Source organism: Sorex araneus, chromosome X (genome assembly GCF_027595985.1).
Source record: "Sorex araneus isolate mSorAra2 chromosome X, mSorAra2.pri, whole genome shotgun sequence".
NCBI classification, from domain to species: domain Eukaryota; kingdom Metazoa; phylum Chordata; class Mammalia; order Eulipotyphla; family Soricidae; genus Sorex; species Sorex araneus.
Genome location: NC_073313.1, coordinates 115,429,585 through 115,437,854, shown reverse-complemented (window position 1 = coordinate 115,437,854; position 8,270 = coordinate 115,429,585).

The window sequence follows — 8,270 nt, the reverse complement described above, 5'->3', positions numbered from 1 at the left end:
TTATACTTCAGTAAAAGTTCACTAGGTTTCGATAAAATTTATAACAAAAATAACAGTGATATCATTACTACTAATGAAATAATAAGATTTAAGGGCCAGAAAGATAGTACAGTGACTAAGAGGCTTTCCTTGTACACAACTGACCTGGGATCTATTCTTGGCACCCATATGGTTCCCCAAGCATCTCCAGAAGTGATTCTGAGCACAGAGCAAGGAGTAAGCCCTGTGCATCACTGGGTAGGAGCCCAAGGCAAAATTGATGCCAAAACAATAATAATAATAATAATATTTTAAAAGTCTGATAAGTTTTATTGGCAAATTCATTTCAAAGATATTTATTTATACTTTACTCAGTTCTAGTTATTATGGAATCCATATGCATCCCAAACATACAAAACATTTATATTCAAGTAAAATAATCCTAGGCCTTAAAACAATCACTTCAAAGCAATAAATTCGAGTTTTTTTAAAAATAGACCATGATCTCTTTCTCTATAATCACTGTATCACTGTCATCCCAATGTTCATCTATTTACTCAAGCAGGCACCAGTAATGTCTCCATTCATAAAATGAGATTTTAGCAGCCTCTCCTTACTCATTTTTCCCAAAGATTGGGAATTGGGTCAGGGGAATGAGACCTGTTATTGTTATTGTACTTGGCATATCGAATGTGCCATGGGGAGCTTGCCAGTCTCTTCCATGCAGGCAGAATACTCTCGGTAGCTTGCAGGGCTCTCAGAGAGGTGTATATATATGTATACATATATGTATATATATATACACACATATATGTATATACATATATATGTATATATACACATATATGTATATACACATATGCATATGTGTGTATATATATACACACACACATATATATATATATATAGTGGCAGCGGTGGGGTAGTGGAGGTCAGCTGCCGGGGCTTGGTGCCTTGGGGCGAGGAGGACTCTCACCCACCCCCCTGTGGGGCACCCATGGTGCGGAGTCTGGTGGCATGGTTATGGGGGCCTCATTTTATGCTTCCTTCCGGGAAAAGCATCAGTGAGTTCTGGAGGGTGGCCGATGAGGAGATTTTCTGGCACCAAAAGGAGGTGGCTTTTCTATAATAGTCATTTAAATTTATCCATTTTGTATTTGGGTTTGGGGGCTGTTATCATGGCTTAGTCCTGTGTCTGTGCTCAGGGATCACTCCTAGCAGGGGCGATAGGGGACTCTATACAGTGCTGGAGATTGAACCCAGATCCCCTGCATTCAAGGCAAGTGATTTGCCTGCTATACTATCTCTCTGACCCTATAATAATCACTTTTAAATTAAATAACAAAAGATAATTAAAACCATAAATAATCTATGTAAGAACATAGTTAACAAGTGATTGGCTTCTTATCCTTGCACTAGTCTAATCCCTAGAAACTCTGAAAAGTCTGTTACTGACCTTTGCTCGAGACAGAAATAAATTATATTATGCAGTGATTTAAAATGTGTGCACAATCAAATTTTGCAATTCTAAGGATGAATATCTTCCTTTGAATTCCTTTTGTAACATTTTTATTTTCCTTTACATCACCACCCCATGTGATACCTGTAAGTGTTTTCAGTTAAATAAGGTGGAAATATCAAATTGGGAAAGGGAAAGTAATCAGTTTCAATAGAGAGCATTGCATGGGAAGAAACCAAGAGATTACTTTCTTCGTTCCTATGGCAAGGAGTATAGAAATACATTGTCTTTTACTCACTCACACACACACACATACGTACACACCCACATATGCACACATATACACACACAAGCACCAAAATATAAATTATTTTAAGTGAGATACAGCCAATATTATCAGACTCCCAACTCTACTGTCATGTCACTGTCATGTCACTGTCATCCCATTATTCATTGATTTGCTCGAGTGGGCACCAGTAACATCTCCATTTTGAGACTTGTTGTTACTGTTTTTGGCATATAAAATATGCTGCGAGTAGCTTGCCAGGCTCTGCCATGCAGGCGAGATACTCTCGGTAGCTTTCCAGGCTCTCCGAGAGGGGCAGAAAAATCGAACCCGGGTCGGCCTCATGCAAGGTGAACGCCCTATCCTCTGCACTATCGCTCTAGCCCCAACACTATTAGCTCCTCCAAATAGCTTCAGACATTAGCGACCCTTTAACTTTTCCTATCTGCAAAAACAAACGTATTCTGATTAGAGACTTTTCATTGTGGTATCAATTCTTGTTTAAAGCAGGCGAAATTGGTGGGGAGAAAATGATATGATTTATACAGTTTCTCCTCCCTTCCTCTAAATAGAAAGGAGGCAATATCTAGCGAGCAAAAGAAATAAGCAAATATAATACTCATTTAGGCAGCAATTTACCAAATTATTTCTTTGAGGGAACCTTCTAAGTAGTGCTTGGGAGTTCCCTGGGCCTCACTAGCCAAATGTGCTGATGGTTCACCGCAGGACTTGTGGATATGATGCTGCTTGATCCCTGTAGTTCCAGGTATAACAGGACCATCTGGGAAGTGCTAAGGGCCCTCACAGCTACATGTGTCTGGGTATAGGGACTCTATGGCTGTACATGGTGGTACTTGGAGAAGCATGTGATGTGGAGAATTTAACCTTGTTGGAACAGGCCTGAGTCTGTTAGATATTATCTATAATATCTAATATCTATAATATAATATATAATATCTATAATATAATATAATATAATATCTATAATATCTATAGATAGATATTATCTATCTCCCAGGTACCAAATATTGTTTAGGTTTCTCAAGGGTTGGAATGACAGGTATTTTGTCACTGTTACTTAGTATGTCAGGTCATCCTATCATGGGAATTCACAAGGTAAATTGAACTATTTGGGGCTTTCAGACACTTTCATTAACAGACTATGGTTCCCTTAGTTAAAGATGAACATATCCAACTGTCAGTTAACCACTTTGGGAAATTCTAGAACTTTAAAAATCACTGTGTAGCTTGCATGTGCAAGGCCCTGTGTTCAATTTCAGCATTGCATGACCTCTAGTTAGTGTACTGGTTGCCCCCAAAATCATTGATAAATTGGTATGGCATTACTGGGTTTAAGCTTCTAAACTTTAGGACTCCATTAACCAGATGAATATCTTTAGGAGTGGTTCCTGGTATATAAGTCTAACAATAGTCTATAATGATACAAACTCATGAGTTTATTATGTCAGAACTCTGACTTCTTCCCTACATCAATTTCAAGCTACATTTTATATCTGTAGCTTTTTGTATTCTACTTTGAGCTAAAAAAAATAGAAGCTGTCCTAAGTAATTAGCATTTCTAGGTGGTTAATGAGAGCTGAGTATATGCCCCACAACTTCCTGAGTTTTATAAATTTTAGCTGTTGAAAATGAAAACAAAGAGAAGATGGCACCTAATCTTGAGGATGCTACAGTCTTGGCTCTGAAAAGCAAATTGATAGTCCAGACATAAGTGTCCCTGGATGCAAGGGTTTTAAGCAAAAATAAAAATAAAAAAATTATTGAAGATGGCAACATAGGAAAGAATATCCTGGACTTAACCACCTGCCATGGAATCACTGAATCTACAACTATGTATAAAACAATTTCCTCTGAAAAGAACCCTAAGAACTAGCTGCGTGACTCCTCTGTTTCAAATAAATGAGAAAACAACAACAACCAATATATGGCAGTAAGTAGGACAGTCTAATACTCAATTTTTCAATAACCACTCCCACCTCCACCCAGCATGGGAACCCACAATTGGACAGCTTAATACCTAGAGCTTCTCCCTAAAAAGCAAAGGGTTTTAACTCCACATTAGGAATCCAAATATTTAAGACCTACATTTAATAGATGAATCTTCAAAATATGCAAATCCTGCAGGATTTGTATCTATGAGACCCTCACATCTGAAAAACCGTTCTTATAGTGTGTGCTGAGAAGGTGGAGAAATAGTATAGCCCGTAGGGTGTTTACCATGCAGGCAGCTGACCCAGTTTCAATCCCTGGAACCCCACATAGTGCCCCTGAACCTTCCAGGAGTGATCCCTGAGCACAGAGTCAGGGTATTCTATGAGCACCACCGTATATAGCCTAAAAGCCATTTAAAAAATAATCAGATAAGGGAAAACAATGTCTGCTGAAGACATAAGCATCTAAATTTAATACACATGGGGGAAGCCTACTTGGATACTCTCTGGGAACAGAGGCTGGCAGACTATAGGATAACATTGGTTTGTCCTTTCTGCCTTGCCAGAGGGAGCTTAGGTTTATTGGGTTACTCCCATCACAGTGCTCCCATTTCCCTGTGTTTATCTGTAATCTCTGTCTTTGTGTTCTGCTTCCCCAAACAGTCAATCACATTTATCTCCTAATCAGACTCTGTTAACTTACAAATATTGCTTTTTTCTTTTCCTTAAGTCCTTTGCATAGTTAACTCAGAGCAATGTCCTTTCTGTGTAGACTCAGGAAGACAGTTAATACTATGCTTTTGTAACTTGGGAGTAAATTGACTCCAAATTATATTCACTCCGGGGCATCTGTTCTCTCAACTTAAGCCTCAGTTGCCCTTACTTCCTAGCACCCCAAAAGCAGGGTCCCAAAGAGGGACTAGATGGACTCAGGACAAGCTGTGAGCTACCCTGGCATAGAAATGTTCCAGGCTTTTGCGCCATAATACTTAACTATAAGTTAAGAGTATGGTCATGGACAAATTCTGTCATGATCCAAAAAGTGACATCTATATTAGAACCCTGCTAGGGTTAGGAAAGATTAATCTGGCCTGAGTACTGTAGTCTGAGATCTATAGCTAGATGTCCCTAGGAAAGTCACCCTGCAAGTTTAATGTATCTCTTACTGTGTCCATGTAAAATAACTAATATTAAGAAGTAGAATTAAGATGGTAATTAAGATGTTAATTAAGTTAATAGACTAAGGAAAGGAGAAAAAACCCTAAGTGTTATTTTGCCCTTGAGCCTGATGGGCTATCAGGAAGGGCTTTGATATGTTGATTGTGCTACCCCCAATGCAGGAGAGTTGGTGAGAGACTAAAGAGAGACCAAGGCACTAAGTAGGACCATGGAGAGATGAGCAAGGGGGACAGAAGGAGATGGAAATGAGGGGCTTAGTGAGATTGGAACAGGCATGTGGGGAGAATGGAATAAAGGGCAACTGATCACCAACCAGCCTGGCCGTCATTTCCTCCTTTGTCTGCCCATGGCATCGGCCCTCCTGGGTGGGGAAGTGGCCCGAGACCACTGAATGCAGGCGGCGAGAGAGAGCTGGGGTTTCCAATTCGCTTGCTGATTACATAGGAGACACTGTCTTTTTGGTCTCCTTTTGTTTTGCTACACTCGGTAGGTGACATCTTTTATTTTAAAATATAGGGGCGACTTCCAGTGGTAGTTGGCTCAGTCATACAGGCCTGAATGCTGCACTCAGTCGTGTTCAGGGCTACATTTAGCAGTGCTCAAGGGACCATTAAGTGCCAGGGATTGAACACTGGACCTTATGCTTGCTAGGCTATCTTTCCAGCTCCCAGGTGCCATCACTAAAAAATATTCTGAATCCTTCTCTCTTGTTCTTGGAGGGCACCCAGTTTTTTTGGGTGTTGTTTTTGTTGTTGTTGTTTGGGGGTTTTCTTTTGCTTCTATGTGCTGTATAATTTATTTGGTTTTCTTTGTTTAGATGTCTGTTTTGAGGACACACCTGACCATGCTCAAGGCTTACTCCTGACTCTGTGCTCAGTCTCCTAGTGGTTCTTGAGGAACCACTTGGGATAATGGGTTGACTGTGTGTAAGGCAAGAGCCTTACTACCTATGCTATCTCACTTGCCCCTGAAGGAACTAGGGTTATGTTCCTTCTTTGTTTTGCTTCATCAGCTGTACATCACCTTCACTCTCTGCTGTGCTCCAGGCCATGACATATATGTTCAAATGCCTAATACTGTTATTGCAGATATCACATTTATTATGTTGCAGCATTATACATGTTTTCACTAGAAATTTGTCATTTGTGTATATTAGTATTTGTCACTTTAACATATTGTTCTGTGAGAAATGTCAGTAGAGAAATAGCTCAGGCACTTGTAAGTTGAAGGCATATATCTTGAAATGAATGACCTAAAATCATTTTAGCCATTGAGCTATTTCTGGAACATTTCCAAGTCAAAACTGGAAGATTTTATTTATCCTTGAACTTTGTCATTCCAAAGAGTACATCTATTTGTACATGCCTAAATTCTTTAAAAACGTAGGGCTAGCTGTCTCCATCATGAGGGATGTCATGTTTTTCCGAAGCTTGCAGGTGAAAAAAAGATTTTGTTTGTTTGTTTGGAAAGAAGTTATCCTTGTAAGGCACCTTGATTTTTGCTGTTTGCCACCAGGGGCCACTTTGCATTACTTTGCTCTGGGAGCCAACTGGGTTTGGGCTTGTGAATCCTACTGGATTGTAACCGGAAAAGATTTCTTAAATAGCTATCATCCTCAGGGCACAGTTAGAGACAATGAATCAAGGGCTTGATCTTTACAAGAGGAATATTAGCTTATGATCCTGGTTGACGAAGCAATTTTCAGATCCCTCTCTATCAACTAAGTTATTCAAATATATCTTCTCCTTGGAAACTTAGGCCGTCCATTCTCTTTTTACAACAAACCCTTTTTTCTACAGCCCTTGCTTGTTCACTGGGTTCCCATGTGCAACCTTGTCTCTCTCTGGCATATTGTGAAACATGTGATTAATAAACTTCTGCCAGGCTGATCCATTGAATATTTTTTTATTTAACTTTTTATTAAATCACCATGTGGAAAGTTACAAGGTTCTCAGGTTTATGTATCAGTTATACAATATTCTAACACCCATCCCTTCACCAGTGCCCATATTCCACCACCAAAAACCCCAATATACCCCCCGCCCCCACCCCCTACCCCCTACTGTATTACTAATGAATTTCACTTCATTTTCTCTTTACCTTGATTACATTCCATATTTCACTATAAAACTCACTATAGTTGTTGGAGTTTCCACCCAAGAGAGACAGACCTACTACCAAGGAAGCATTTGATAATTAGTTTTACAATGCTGGAAATGAAGAAACATGTAGCCCCACCCCACTGCTACAAGTACATAACTCTTCTCTCTTTTTTTTTCCTTTTCCCTTTTTTTTCCCGTCATCCCCCTTCCCGCGCCTCATAGTATGGTGTACGTCACGCCGCGTCGGCCAGCATGGGGCTTTTGCTTAGTTCACAGTCCAGAGAGGTGGCTGCTACATTAATAACCTTCAATATTTCAACAAAAACTTACTGTTATTATTTGGAGTTTCCCCCACAAACCAGGCCTGTTCAAAAGGAACCATTTCACATTGCAGACAATTATAAATGTTCAGTCGTGCGGACGCAGGTTTTGGATTTCTGTATAAAGTCCAGGGAAAATTCTGCCAGAAATCACATAGCCCAGCTCACAGTCCCAGTGCATTGCTGTTCTGCGGACATGGCTGGGAGCACTTGCTGGGTTCAGAAGTCATCCATCTGGCTCCGGATGTTGGCTATACAGCAGCAGAGCGGCCGTGCAAACGCATGACCACCCGATTTGAATCCCGTCGGAGCGCGGGCCGGAGCCGGTGCCAGTCCCAGCCCGCGACTTCCCAAGTGTCCCGCTGTTCAAGCTCAAAACATTTTTTTTTCCTTTCCGCGCCAAAAGTTCATACCTGATTAAACGTCCATAAGATGATCCATTGAATATTTGTAGTATATGTTCAAGCATCATCATAAACCTAGTGAAGGAATAATTCAATTTATCAATGAGGTAAATTGGTGAAGAAGAAACTAATAAATAATTGGTACTGTTACAATCAATGAGTGGGCCAGGTTGCTACTCTTTTCAGATGAAATTGCTCAGAAAGCAGGCCAGGCAAATTTTGCCTCAAAATTCCTTTCTTACCAATGCCACGACATAGAGGCAGTTGACAGAAATAGAGCTCTTATAGATAAGCTGCTCATTTTCACCTCACAGGGATCCCACTTTTAAGAATGAAAGGTAGTAGAATCCTTCCCACCAGACAGGGGTCTCATGTTTATTAGCATGCTACATCTCCTCTCTCTTTCTTTCTCTCTCTCTATCTCTTGCACACAGAGACATGATTTGTAACATTCAAAAACAGAAAAGACTACTTGGAGGACAATTTTAGGACTGTGGTAGGTAATCAGAATGGGGTTCCCTTGGCAGTCAACCTTAGGATGCCATAAAAATGCCAAGAAATGTTTGAAGAGACAAATAGTCTTAAAATC